Here is a 14,929-nt window from a genome sequence, read left to right as displayed (position 1 = left end):
CATGAGGTTATTCTTCTTCAGATACTCCAGTATAGTATCTCAAAGGTGAGAACTCCTGACCACACTCCACACCTGCATTCCACACACAGGATAGTTCAGTGGGGCCACCTAACAGCTTCATGCTGGGGGTTAGCAGAGCACCCCTCGTGGAACCCTGCTTCGTAACACGAGATGTGCTGGGAGGCGGGTGGAGTAAGATGGTACAAAAGAGTGGGAAGAGTGAAAGTTATTGGTTAGTTGGATAGAGGAGAGAGAAGAGAGAAGATGGGAGTCTGAGGGACATGCTGCAGCAGGTCCCAGTGATCTGGCCTGCTGGCACGAGAAAGACCAGAGAAAGAGACTGATAAGATTGATAACCTAACCTTCCATAAGAGAGAGAGAGAACAGATCGGAACGAAGGAGAATAGAAGGACGGTGGGAAGCAGGTTGAGAAAGATAGAGAACCCTTCCAGTCCAGAGAGCGCAAAGGCCGGGGCCCGGTCCCCGAGGTTGATTGGATCTTTATGTCCGGCAACAGACACCGGAGGAGTAGTGAGCCGCTAACGCCTTGCTCCCATCATAGACTTGGGACACAACAGCAACTGAATAGAGAGCCGGGACGCTGTGAGGAATCCCCGAAGCAGGCTACAGCTGTCTGTCATACAAATAAAGACTAGGCACACCTAGAGAGAGGCATTCTAGGGTAACTAAGTACTGGAGTGCTTCGCCCCTGAAGGCGCATTGGAGGAGTCGTTCAGTAAGGTACATGTTGGCGGAGTGTGGAAGAGAGAATCCTATCCTGCCTGGAGGTTGGCTGGAGTCCTGACCTGGAGAACACAGTACGGAGGCAGGCAGTTGAGTGAACTGCAAACAGTGAGTAAAGCTTTGGAACTGCATACTCTGGTGTCCTCCAGTTATTCCCGCACCACTACACCTGGGTACCAGCCTCCATGCCATTCTGCGCCTCTCCTCATCAATTGCACCTACACTGCCCTGGGACTACAGCTCCACCTGTGGGGAGCTATACCATCTCTGCTGCACCACATCATCAGTCCCAGCGGATCTGCATGCAGCGTTGGTTTACCATCTTACTTGCCAAACACCACGGGTGGCATCACAAACTATTCATATAAACTTTAACACCATTAACATCACTGCCATTGATATTGGGTGCTCAGGGCCATGGACCGGGTCACCGCTGCTGTGACACATTCCCACCTTGACACCGGCCCGGTACCGAGTACCCCACTGCCCTGGGTGTGCGAGGGTGACCCAGATACAGGAGGAGGAGGAGTCCTGACCACAGGAGCTTACACTCCATAGATACAGGAGGAGGAGGAGTCCTGACCACAGGAGCTTACACTCTATAGATACAGGAGGAGGAGTCCTGACCACAGGAGCTTACACTCTATAGATACAGGAGGAGGAGGAGTCCTGACCACAAGAGCTTACACTCTATAGATACAGGAGGAGGAGGAGTCCTGACCACAGGAGCTTACACTCTATAGATACAGGAGGAGGAGGAGTCCTGACCACAAGAGCTTACACTCTATAGATACAGGAGGAGGAGTCCTGACCACAGGAGCTTACACTCTATAGATACAGGAGGAGGAGTCCTGACCACAGGAGCTTACACTCTATAGATACAGGAGGAGGAGGAGTCCTGACCACAAGAGCTTACACTCTATAGATACAGGAGGAGGAGTCCTGACCTCAGGAGCTTACACTCTATAGATACAGGAGGAGGAGTCCTGACCACAGGAGCTTACACTCTATAGATACAGGAGGAGGAGTCCTGACCACAGGAGCTTACACTCTATAGATACAGGAGAAGGAGTCCTGACCACAGGAGCTTACACTCTATAGATACAGGAGGAGGAGGAGTCCTGACCCCAGGAGCTTACACTCTATAGATACAGGAGGAGGAGGAGTCCTGACCACAGGAGCTTACACTCTATAGATACAGGAGGAGGAGTCCTGACCACAGGAGCTTACACTCTATAGATACAGGAGGAGGAGTCCTGACCACAGGAGCTTACACTCTATAGATACAGGAGGAGGAGGAGTCCTGACCACAGGAGCTTACACTCTATAGATACAGGAGGAGGAGGAGTCCTGACCACAGGAGCTTACACTCTATAGATACAGGAGGAGGAGTCCTGACCACAGGAGCTTACACTCTATAGATACAGGAGGAGGAGTCCTGACCACAGGAGCTTACACTCTATAGATACAGGAGGAGGAGTCCTGACCACAGGAGCTTATACTCTATAGATACAGGAGGAGGAGTCCTGACCACAGGAGCTTACACTCTATAGATACAGGAGGAGGAGTCCTGACCTCAGGAGCTTACACTCTATAGATACAGGAGGAGGAGTCCTGACCACAGGAGCTTACACTCTATAGATACAGGAGGAGGAGTCCTGACCACAGGAGCTTACACTCTATAGATACAGGAGGAGGAGGAGTCCTGACCACAGGAGCTTACACTCTATAGATACAGGAGGAGGAGTCCTGGCCACAGGAGCTTACACTCTATAGATACAGGAGGAGGAGGAGTCCTGACCACAGGAGCTTACACTCTATAGATACAGGAGGAGGAGGAGTCCTGACCACAGGAGCTTACACTCTATAGATACAGGAGGAGGAGGAGTCCTGACCACAGGAGCTTACACTCTATAGATACAGGAGGAGGAGTCCTGACCACAGGAGCTTACACTCTATAGATACAGGAGGAGGAGGAATCCTGACCACAGGAGCTTACACTCTATAGATACAGGAGGAGGAGTCCTGACCACAGGAGCTTATACTCTATAGATACAGGAGGAGGAGTCCTGACCACAGGAGCTTACACTCTATAGATACAGGAGGAGGAGTCCTGACCTCAGGAGCTTACACTCTATAGATACAGGAGGAGGAGGAGTCCTGACCACAGGAGCTTACACTCTATAGATACAGGAGGAGGAGTCCTGACCACAGGAGCTTACACTCTATAGATACAGGAGGAGGAGTCCTGACCACAGGAGCTTACACTCTATAGATACAGGAGGAGGAGGAGTCCTGACTACAGGAGCTTACACTCTATAGATACAGGAGGAGGAGTCCTGACCTCAGGAGCTTACACTCTATAGATACAGGAGGAGGAGGAGTCCTGACCACAGGAGCTTACACTCTATAGATACAGGAGGAGGAGGAGTCCTGACATTTTTTGTAAATGACCTTTTTTAACCTTCCTTTTCAGCAATGATCAGATGGGGACATTTGTGCTATTTGTAGTATTTGTCCCTCGCGCTTTGTCTATTTCTCAGGACATTAAATAATTTTTTTCAGTGAGGGCACAAGTCATTGTAAGATTTTAGATTTTTTTCATTACTGATGTCTTGTGATCTCCAATATTCTCTTAATTGACATCAACATTTCCTCCGTTGTATCTCATCTGTAGATTTCTTTAGATGTATGGATCACATATGATCGTGTAAACCTGGACGGGGCGTCCGGAATTCTGCTCCAGAATCGTGTGTCACTGATTAGAGCAGTGATTGGTAAGTGCTCAGTTCAGACCTCAGAGGAAATTATCAACATGTTGCACGGTAACAGACTTCTCCTTTAATTAATGAATTATTGACGTTCTACCTGTGACATATTGTCCTGGACGATCTGGCGGTGGCTGCCGAGAATTGTGGTGAAACGCATCTGATCATTTATCGGAGGTTTTTTCTCCGTCTTATTTGCCCCATTAAAGACAATGTTATTAGCTCTGAGAAATGAGAGAAAGGACGAGCATTACCTACGTTACTAGAGACTTGTGACGTAAGGGTTAAGGTTCATTTCTTTGGAACTAAAAATACACAAATAATGAACTCATCCTGCATGTGGACTAATAAATAATGTGTCCTAGTGTGAGAATAAATGACACCGCCATACAGGGCATAATAATCGTGACATACTATAGACATGTAGGGTAATAAAGGATCATACTGGAACTCCTCCACATTACTAAACAATTCTAATCACAAGACTGGACATGCTGGTAAATCCATTGTTGAGTGTGGATAATTAATGCTGCCACCTATACACTAATTATACAATAATAAATACCGTAGATATCACAATTTATGATGTGTCAATACATTATTGCTGGAGCACTTCTAATGCGAAAGTAAAAGTTTCTGGAATTCAAGAAATCCTCTAGCATGTAATTACCAAGAGTCTCCAAAGAAAAGCTGAAGTGTCTGCTTATTTCTAGCCTTCAGGAATACGGGTGCAACACTTAGGCTGGAGTCACACACAGCGTAGAGAATTACGGACCGTATTGTACGGCGGTAATACGCATAAATGGTCCCTAAATAGTGCTCCCTATGTCACCCGCTGTCAGTGTGGCCGTGTATTTTTCTCATGTAAGCATCCGTATGTGATCCGTATGTGATCCGTATGTGATCCGTATGTGATCCGTATGTGATCCATATAGCGTTTTTTTCTCGCAACCTTGCAGAATAGACATTTAACGGTTTTGAGGCCTGCACATAATTTACATCATCAGCACTAACCCTATTTATTGCCTCGACATCAGGAGGCAGCCTCCAATCTGCCCATTTTGGTGCTGTGCTTGTGTTGGTGTCTTGGTGGTTGGTAGCAAACATGTCAGACACACTTCAGTTCACCCCAACTGACCGTGTCCTGTTCAGCTGGGTTTTTTCCCGCCGCTTTGGCCAGCCGTGATAATGGATCCGCGGAGGAGGAGACGCATGTGGGTCCATCCACTTTTGAGGCAAAGACTCACAAGAGGTCATTTTCACCGCCTCTATTCTTCTCTGCGGGAGCATCCGGCTAAATTCTACCAATACTAGCGCATGAGCCTTGCAACATTTGATCTAGTCTTGGAGACAGTGCGCCCTGGGATAGCCTTTCAGGACACACATTACGGTATCTACTACACAACCACATTCTCTATGTTCATGATGTGTTGCCCAAAGTCTGTAATTTTTTTTGCTTAGTTTAATGCCCTCATCTTATTCCAGATATGTTGAAACTTACAGACCAGAATGTTATGTGTAAGATGTACTGAATATCACGTAGTGATTGTGCGACCAAATATATGTGTGTTAGTAGATCTGAATTATTAACAAGTTTGGTATGTATGTACCTTGTTTTTTTGTTAATTTGTGCATTCTAAAATATTCCTTTTCTGTTGTTCTTCAGCGTCCTGGCCACTGGCCTGTCTTATGCCGCCCTCCACCATGAGTTTCTCATTGGAAGATCTACCACTTCTGGCATAGTCAGGTCCACATGCAGTCAAATATGGTTAAGACTCCATCAAGTTGTCATGCCCGAGCCCAGGATGGAAGACTGGTTGAGGATATCAAGGGACTTTGAGGAGGACTGCCAGTTTCCTAATTGTATTGGGGCCCTGGATGGCAAACATATCCGGGTGCGTAAGCCGCCGAACTCAGGCTCCCAATTCTTCAATTTTAAACAATACTCTTCTGTTGTATTGTTGGCTCTGGCCGACCCTCAATACAAGTTTATAATTGTTGACATTGGGGCCTATGGAAGGACGGGAGACTCTCGAGTCTTCAATACTTCCATTATGGCTCGGCGGCTACGCACCAACCAGTTGGATCTACCACCACCACGCCAGCTACCAGGCTCCCCCGAACAATCTGTCCCTTATGTCCTTGTGGCAGATGAGGCCTTTCAGTTAACGCGCAATGTCATGAGGCCATATCCCCGGCGCAACCTTGACCACAGGCGCAGGATATTTAACTTGCGCCTATCACGTGCTAGGTGACTGGTGGAGTGTTCCTTTGGCATTCTTTGGGCCAAATGGCGGGTACTCCAGTCTGCCATTCAGCTGAGTGAACAAAATGTAAATGAAGTAGTTAAAGCCTGTGTGGTTCTTCATAACTTCACCAGGATACATGATTGTTCCTCCTCTGATGGTGTTGTGCGTGGGTCGGACAATGTGCGTAGGGCAAGACCACCTATCAACCCTCAACGTAGACCGATCTCTGGGCTCAGAGTGCGTGATATTTTCGCAAATTGCTTTATCTCACCTGAGGGGGAAACTTCTTGGCCGGAGCATGCTGTGTCTATGTTATAATTTTTCTTTTTGGCCTTTCGGAAACTATATTTATTACAACCGTTATGTCTTTTCTCTGTTTCTAAATCACTGTGTAAGCATATGGCAGCATGGCGTGATGTAAGTGCATCATTGATAAAGACAACAACAACTGAAAGTTAAAACTTTTTATGTACCCTTTTTTTCAAGGCCTTGTGAAACCATATTCGAGCCATATGTTATTTAGCAAAATGGCCATAATTGGCCTTAGAACAAAAAAAAAGTTAAAATGTTTCAATACAGCATTAACCACAAAAAAACGCACAAACGTATAAATTGTAGTATATAGGGGGGAGACGGCGGCAGCCTGACCTGTGTTGCCTGATGGCTAGTGTGACCACCTTGGCCCTCGGCCTGTGTGGGGGCATACTCTTGCCCATGATGGAGGTAGTGGGCCGGCTCATGGGCTTGGGGCTGGTAGGGCCGTGAGTCTAAACCACCAAAACGGCCATGTCGTCCCCAACCAGATTGGGACCAGCCTCCAACATTGGCTGGGAACAAGTGGCCATATTGGTGTGCTGAGTTATACCCTGACATTTGGGAATGACGTTGCCAATGTTGGGTAGGGGGGGGAAGGGGGTGAGGTGTAGGCCCACATGTAAGAGGATCCTCAGACCCTGATTGGGCAAGCACTTGGGGGTGTGAGTAAAGACGCATCAGATTCCTGGGTGACAGCTGCCACCTCTCCAGAAACTCAAACAACTCATAAGGGGTATTGGGGGGTGCTTGAGTCAATTAGGATCTGAATGGATCCTCGCACACGTAGCTGCACCTCACGGGGAAGGGAATGAAGATAATGGGCAAGGCTGCGTGAGTACTCCTCCTCCCCATCATCAGTGGCAACTCTGGTAAGATAATTTTGGTCCCCTGTATCCACATTGGTCCTGGTATCAGTGGCAGGGATATGGCGCCTTCGTCTACCTCGCCGGGATGGCACAGCAGGCTGGGGGGAGCCCTCTAGCCGAACAGTTGGGCTGCTGCTGTTTCCCTGCTCATCCTGGATGTCGGGTGGTGATGCAGCTGACGGTCCTTGTTGTGGCTCTGTTCCTGGTGGTGGTGTTTCTGGTGGCGGCCCAGGTTCTAGGGCAGGATCAGGTTGAGTAGAAGTCACTTGGGCCTGGCTCCTTGGAAGGTCACAAGATGGGCCAGACACCTCCACCCCTCCACCTACAGGATCGAGGATGGCCTCTGAATCAGACCCTGTCTGCCTTTCAGTGAGGTTAGACTGAGTTCTGTGATTAAATATAAAATGTAGAAAAAGGAAAATTTGGATCGGGCCCTATAAAGCATTTGTGTCATGTGGTGTTTTTGGTATACTTACGGCCTGAGATCCATAATTGGAGAGAGGAACGAGAGGTGGTCGAAATAAACATATTTCCGCTTTGTGTGGGACCCTGAACCACTTCTTGCCCGCTGCTGGCGCTCACTGCGATACTGGTCACGGATGCTGCGACTGCAATGTGACATAAAAGAATGAAAACTTGCGATTTGCCGAAAACAAGTTTTTGAACTAGTATCAAAGTCCTGTGGCCTGCTAGGGTGTGAGTTCTACCCAGGGTGGCATCTAGCATTGGTGCAACCAGGCCAGGCGCACAGGGTCACAGTCGCTCATGTGGCAAGTAGCAACTCTTTAAACTGGTTTTGCGTTATGAGGAGCTTGGGGACAGGGTGACATTCTCTCAGGGTGAAACAGTGTGTCCAAAAATAATGTCCAAGCCACAAGAGCCCAATATCTGAAGCACAGGACGTGGGGGGCTACTTGTAAAATCATTTTTTTGATGGCAGTAATTTGACATACATAATTTATGGGCAGTTATGTGCTGCTGCTCCTCACGTGGCCGATCACCAAAATCAGGGAACATTTGGTGACATATGCGCCTCCATGCAGCCGCCTTTCTTGCCCGGTCGGCATAATGTGCATCCCGCTGGCCCCATAATTCCGGGCGATCCTGCACAGGAACAATTAGCGGCTCCCCATTCCGGTAGGGCACCATGACGCTGCTGGACTCCGTGGAGGCGTACGTCCTGGATGGCTGGAGCGCCGTTTCAGCTAATTAGCATGTCGAAGCTTCCTGATGATTGCTTAGAACACTTCCTGTCACCAGGAGAAGTCCGGCGTATTTCTCGCAAGTCACACGGGTGGTCCGTGTGTAATGCGTTGTTTTAGCGCACCCATAGACTTGCATTACTACGGGCGCTGACAGTCCCAGCATGCTGCGATTGGCACGGACCGTAGAAAATACAGCTGGTGGGAGCCGCCCCATAGCGAATCATTGGTCCGTGGGCAATGCGCGGTTTTATCGCCTCTCCCTCGTCCGTATTCCTCTCTAGCGTGACGCCGGCCCTAGACGTCTCTTAGGAGCGAAATACTCGTCTATACTTTTCTTATGTTTAATCATCACCGATGGGCAACATCTAAGATTCCGGCGGCGGCAGAGTCTCCGTGAATGTGACCCCCAATGTTCCTCCGCTCACATTCCGCTACGTTTATCTCTTCATCTTTATCCCTTTTTTATGGTGACAATTATTCTAAATGTTTCTTTTTTATTCAAATCTCCCGAGAAGACTGGATCCTTTCTCCTGCAGTTTTCCTGATAATTACTCCATACATGACCAGTGGGTGAATAATACCGCCAAGCAGTGCCAAAATTACTACATACATGACAAAACAGTGCCAAAGATACCGCCATGCAAAGCCTAATAATGTCCTGCTCGTTACACTTAGGAACATCCACTGCTCGCCATATAGCGCTCAGTATTAGCACTATGCTACAGTCATATAAGGAAAAGCATTGTCTTAAGGTGACCAAATAATACTGCCATATAGAGACTGATAATAGTGCCATAGCGGTGCAGGCAGCACAATGGCTCGGTGGTCGGCACTTTGCTTCTGCAGCTTTTGGATCTTGCTTTCAAATCTCAGGATAAAGTATTAAGTATCAATAAGCATCAAGTGTACCTGACCAGGGGTGGCGGTACTATTTATCCACATTACGGCACTACTGTATATGAAAACGTACATAGTAATATCGCACCGCTATTATGTGGCATTATTATTGCAGAATTTATTCACAGTAAAGCATTTTTTGTATCTATAAGTACATAGTATGACGGCATTATTAATCTCTATATGGCAGTATTATTTGGTTACAATACAGCAATGTGTTTACATGACTAATGTATATATAGCCACACAATCTATAACTCTGCCCTATGTAGCAATACCACTATACAGTGCACAGATAATACCAACGTACGTGTGTGAGTGACGCAGTGTCTCGGAGACATTGGGGTGTCTCCTGATTGGCCAGAAATGCGGGAGTCTACCCCTAGTGCCGCTCCTGTGAGCCGCCGTCTTATCTGGTCACCGGGGGACGATTTTACCATCTTATAGGATCAGCTCTCAGACGGAATAAGAAATCGATCCTTCCTAATCACCGCACCTTCCCCTCCGATAAAACGAGACTTTATGCACTTCTGAAAGCGGCCGAGGAATCAATGAGAATTATGATCTTTCTGTCTAAATTTACTGAAACTCTGGCAAAATCCGAGAATGAGATAATTTACAAGTCTGAGCGAAAAAATGTGAGAAGATTAATCTCAGGATGGTGGAAAAACTCACCCGACCTCAGAGAGTAATGTATCTACACAGTGACTGCACCAGCAGAATAGTGAGTGCAGCTCTGGAGTATAATACAGGATGTAACTCAGGATCAGTAATGTAATGTATGTACACAGTGACTGCACCAGCAGAATAGTGAGTGCAGCTCTGGGGTATAATACAGGATGTAACTCAGGATCAGTAATGTAATGTATGTACACAGTGACTGCACCAGCAGAATAGTGAGTGCAGATCTGGAGTATAATACAGGATGTAACTCAGGATCAGTAATGTAATGTATGTACACAGTGACTGCACCAGCAGAATAGCGAGTGCAGCTCTGGGGTATAATACAGGATGTAACTCAGGATCAGTAATGTAATGTATGTACACAGTGACTGCACCAGCAGAATAGTGAGTGCAGCTCTGGAGTATAATACAGGATGTAACTCAGGATCAGTAATGTATGTACACAGTGACTGCACCAGCAGAATAGTGAGTGCAGCTCTGGAGTATAATACAGGATGTAACTCAGGATCAGTAATGTAATGTATGTACACAGTGACTGCACCAGCAGAATAGCGAGTGCAGCTCTGGGGTATAATACAGGATGTAACTCAGGATCAGTAATGTAATGTATGTACACAGTGACTGCACCAGCAGAATAGTGAGTGCAGCTCTGGAGTATAATACAGGATGTAACTCAGGATCAGTAATGTAATGTATGTACACAGTGACTGCACCAGCAGAATAGCGAGTGCAGCTCTGGGGTATAATACAGGATGTAACTCAGGATCAGTAATGTAATGTATGTACACAGTGACTGCACCAGCAGAATAGTGAGTGCAGCTCTGGAGTATAATACAGGATGTAACTCAGGATCAGTAATGTAATGTATGTACACAGTGACTGCATCAGCAGATTAGTGAGTGCAGCTCTGGAGTATAATACATGATGTAACTCAGGATCAGTAATGTAATGTATGTACACAGTGACTGCACCAGCAGAATAGCGAGTGCAGCTCTGGAGTATAATACAGGATGTAACTCAGGATCAGTAATGTAATGTATGTACACAGTGACTGCACCAGCAGAATAGTGAGTGCAGCTCTGGGGTATAATACAGGATGTAACTCAGGATCAGTAATGTAATGTATGTACACAGTGACTGCACCAGCAGAATAGCGAGTGCAGCTCTGGAGTATAATACAGGATGTAACTCAGGATCAGTAATGTAATGTATGTACACAGTGACTGCACCAGCAGAATAGTGAGTGCAGCTCTGGAGTATAATACAGGAAGTAACTCAGGATCAGTAATGTAATGTATGTACACAGTGACTGCACCAGCAGAATAGCGAGTGCAGCTCTGGAGTATAATACAGGATGTAACTCAGGATCAGTAATGTAATGTATGTACACAGTGACTGCACCAGCAGAATAGTGAGTGCAGCTCTGGGGTATAATACAGGATGTAACTCAGGATCAGTAATGTAATGTATGTACACAGTGACTGCACCAGCAGAATAGCGAGTGCAGCTCTGGGGTATAATACAGGATGTAACTCAGGATCAGTAATGTAATGTATGTACACAGTGACTGCACCAGCAGAATCGTGAGTGCAGCTCTGGAGTATAATACAGGATGTAACTCAGGATCAGTAATGTAATGTATGTACACAGTGACTGCACCAGCAGAATAGTGAGTGCAGCTCTGGAGTATAATACAGGATGTAACTCAGGATCAGTAATGTAATGTATGTACACAGTGACTGCACCAGCAGAATAGCGAGTGCAGCTCTGGGGTATAATACAGGATGTAACTCAGGATCTGTAATGTAATGTATGTACACAGTGACTGCACCAGCAGAATAGCGAGTGCAGCTCTGGGGTATAATACAGGATGTAACTCAGGATCAGTAATGTAATGTATGTACACAGTGACTGCACCAGCAGAATCGTGAGTGCAGCTCTGGGGTATAATACATGAGGAAACTCAGGATCAGTAATGTAATGTATGTACACAGTGACTGCATCAGCAGAATAGTGAGTGCAGCTCTGGAGTATAATACAGGATGTAACTCAGGATCAGTAATGTAATGTATGTACACAGTGACTGCACCAGCAGAATAGCGAGTGCAGCTCTGGGGTATAATACAGGATGTAACTCAGGATCAGTAATGTAATGTATGTACACAGTGACTGCACCAGCAGAATAGTGAGTGCAGCTCTGGAGTATAATACAGGATGTAACTCAGGATCAGTAATGTAATGTATGTACACAGTGACTGCACCAGCAGAATAGCGAGTGCAGCTCTGGGGTATAATACATGAGGAAACTCAGGATCAGTAATGTAATGTATGTACACAGTGACTGCATCAGCAGAATAGTGAGTGCAGCTCTGGAGTATAATACAGGATGTAACTCAGGATCAGTAATGTAATGTATGTACACAGTGACTGCACCAGCAGAATAGTGAGTGCAGCTCTGGAGTATAATACAGGATGTAACTCAGGATCAGTAATGTAATGTATGTACACAGTGACTGCACCAGCAGAATAGTGAGTGCAGCTCTGGAGTATAATACAGGATGTAACTCAGGATCAGTAATGTAATGTATGTACACAGTGACTGCACCAGCAGAATAGCGAGTGCAGCTCTGGGGTATAATACAGGATGTAACTCAGGATCAGTAATGTAATGTATGTACACAGTGACTGCACCAGCAGAATAGTGAGTGCAGCTCTGGAGTATAATACAGGATGTAACTCTGGATCAGTATTGTAATGTATGTACACAGTGACTGCACCAGCAGAATCGTGAGTGCAGCTCTGGGGTATAATACATGAGGAAACTCAGGATCAGTAATGTAATGTATGTATACAGTGACTGCATCAGCAGAATAGTGAGTGCAGCTCTGGAGTATAATACAGGATGTAACTCAGGATCAGTAATGTAATGTATGTACACAGTGACTGCACCAGCAGAATAGTGAGTGCAGCTCTGGAGTATAATACAGGATGTAACTCTGGATCAGTATTGTAATGTATGTACACAGTGACTGCACCAGCAGAATAGTGAGTGCAGCTCTGGGGTATAATACATGAGGAAACTCAGGATCAGTAATGTAATGTATGTACACAGTGACTGCATCAGCAGAATAGTGAGTGCAGCTCTGGAGTATAATACAGGATGTAACTCAGGATCAGTAATGTAATGTATGTACACAGTGACTGCACCAGCAGAATAGTGAGTGCAGCTCTGGAGTATAATACAGGAGGTAACTCAGGATCAGTAATGTAATGTATGTACACAGTGACTCCACCAGCAGAATAGTGAGTGCAGCTCTGGAGTATAATACTGGATGTAACTCAGGATCAGTAATGTAATGTATGTACACAGTGACTGCACCAGCAGAATAGTGAGTGCAGCTCTGGGGTATAATACAGGATGTGACTCAGGATCAGTAATGTATGTACACAGTGACTGCACCAGCAAAATAGTGAGTGCAGCTCTGGAGTATAATACAGGATGTAACTCAGGATCAGTAATGTAATGCATGTACACAGTGACTGCACCAGCAGAATAGTGAGTGCAGCTCTGGGGTATAATACAGGAGGTAACTCAGGATCAGTACAGGATCAGTAATGGTCTGTACCTTCTAGATGTAATTGTATTTTGTCTTTAGTGCCGGACTTTCTTTGGCTTCTAGATCGTTGCTGAATATATAAACTCCATGTAAATGGATTAGTGGATGTCTTTGTTCCCCGGGGGAGGGGGTTCGGACTTTAGAACCGTCCGTCTCATAGCATTTGTAATTCTGCTGCTTTCTCTCTGGTTCCTGCTCTGAGGCTTTGGAGACAATTCACATCATATATAATGAATGACGTCTTGCAGACGGCCGGTTGCTGCAGCGTCAGGTCAGACTCGCTCCGGACAATCAGTTTGGTCGGTTTTGGTAAAGAGGTGATTGCGCTGCTGATCGTCAGATTTTTGCAGATTACTGTCACAATGTAATGACGGTTCTGATAATGTTCAGTATTCAATAAGTTCTTGGCGGACGGCTGCGCTCAGACCAACCACATAGAGAAGCTCCTCACTGTCTCTGTAGGATTAATTACTTTTTACTCCTCCGTGAATGGAATCTCAGATCGCCAGTAGAGACTGACACACAACCATCCATTCCTGTGACACTGTCATATTTCAGACCTGAGCGAGTTCACAGCTGAGTGCATTAATAATACTAAAGGCATATTACACCGCACAGTGCACATAGGACTGCACTGACTACGGGGGCACAGTACATATGAAGGGTAGTCATGGATCAAGTAAGTATACAAAATAACAAACACCATCACGTTCACCTACCGCACCCTCCCGGAGTCTGCACTGAGATCTCCCCATCCCACCAGCGTCCGGATCACTCTTGACTGTGATTGGTTGCAGCGGTCAGGTGATTTAGATCATCATAAAACATCTGACAGTCTTAACAGAAGTCGGAGCATAAGAAAAAGAGGGGTTAAGAATAAAGAACATTATACCCCCTCACACCTCGCCTGTGCAGTTCCTCGTCTGCGCCTCTGCTGGCTCCCCTATCGTTACAGCTCTAGTCTTCTGTTCTGCCATCACTTTCCTGTGTTTTCTTACACTTCTATCACTATATGTACCCATAGAGACAGCAGGACAGTGAAAGCAGTGCTTAGGAGAATTGCTCAGATGGTGCGGGCTGGAGATTTAGCAAGTCTAATAACAGCAGCTGGTCAGGTGCTGAGACGGAAGAAGGGAGCAGATAACTGCTATATAGAAATCAATGGGCTGGAGAGAGGTGGCTGGGATATTAGGAGTTAACCCATCTCCGGAGTGGAACTGCTGCACTCTCTGGGACAGGCTCTGGTGGTCAAACTCCAGGGAATCAGCTGTACCCTATGTAAGATAAAAGCTCTCATTGTAAGAGAATAGCAGCAGATGGGCAAATTGCAAACTTGCTTATTTTCATGCTGTGTAGAAATAAAACAATTCATTAACGTGAGGACACCCCTTTAATGCTGGATAGAACTGAGGGATTGCTACACTTGTCTCCATTCTAAACCTCCTGTGATAAAGATCTAGAACAATACATACATTGTAACAAGCTGTCGGCTCAGGTACAGGATTGCTGCATGTCCAGCTCACAGAGGATCATCTGCGCTGGGTGCATTGTAACCTGGGGTGAAAGTGAGTGAAGTGAGGGCAG

The 14,929-nt window shown here is 46.2% G+C and overlaps 1 long non-coding RNA gene across 1 annotated transcript; it reads right to left on the bottom strand.

Moving 5' to 3' along the window:
• Positions 1–6,210: 6,210 nt before the first annotated feature.
• On the bottom strand, positions 6,211–14,484 carry LOC141091726 (uncharacterized). Its single transcript, XR_012232560.1, has 3 exons — positions 14,065–14,484; positions 7,419–7,550; positions 6,211–7,329 (listed from the first exon to the last, which is right to left on the bottom strand). It is a non-coding gene; the product is annotated as an uncharacterized lncRNA (long non-coding RNA).
• Positions 14,485–14,929: the final 445 nt, after the last annotated feature.

The sequence above is a fragment of the Dendrobates tinctorius genome, unplaced genomic scaffold (genome assembly GCF_039654945.1).
Source record: "Dendrobates tinctorius isolate UK_male_01 unplaced genomic scaffold, ASM3965494v1 ptg000055l, whole genome shotgun sequence".
NCBI classification, from domain to species: domain Eukaryota; kingdom Metazoa; phylum Chordata; class Amphibia; order Anura; family Dendrobatidae; genus Dendrobates; species Dendrobates tinctorius.
This window is presented reverse-complemented; position numbering and strand designations above follow the sequence as displayed.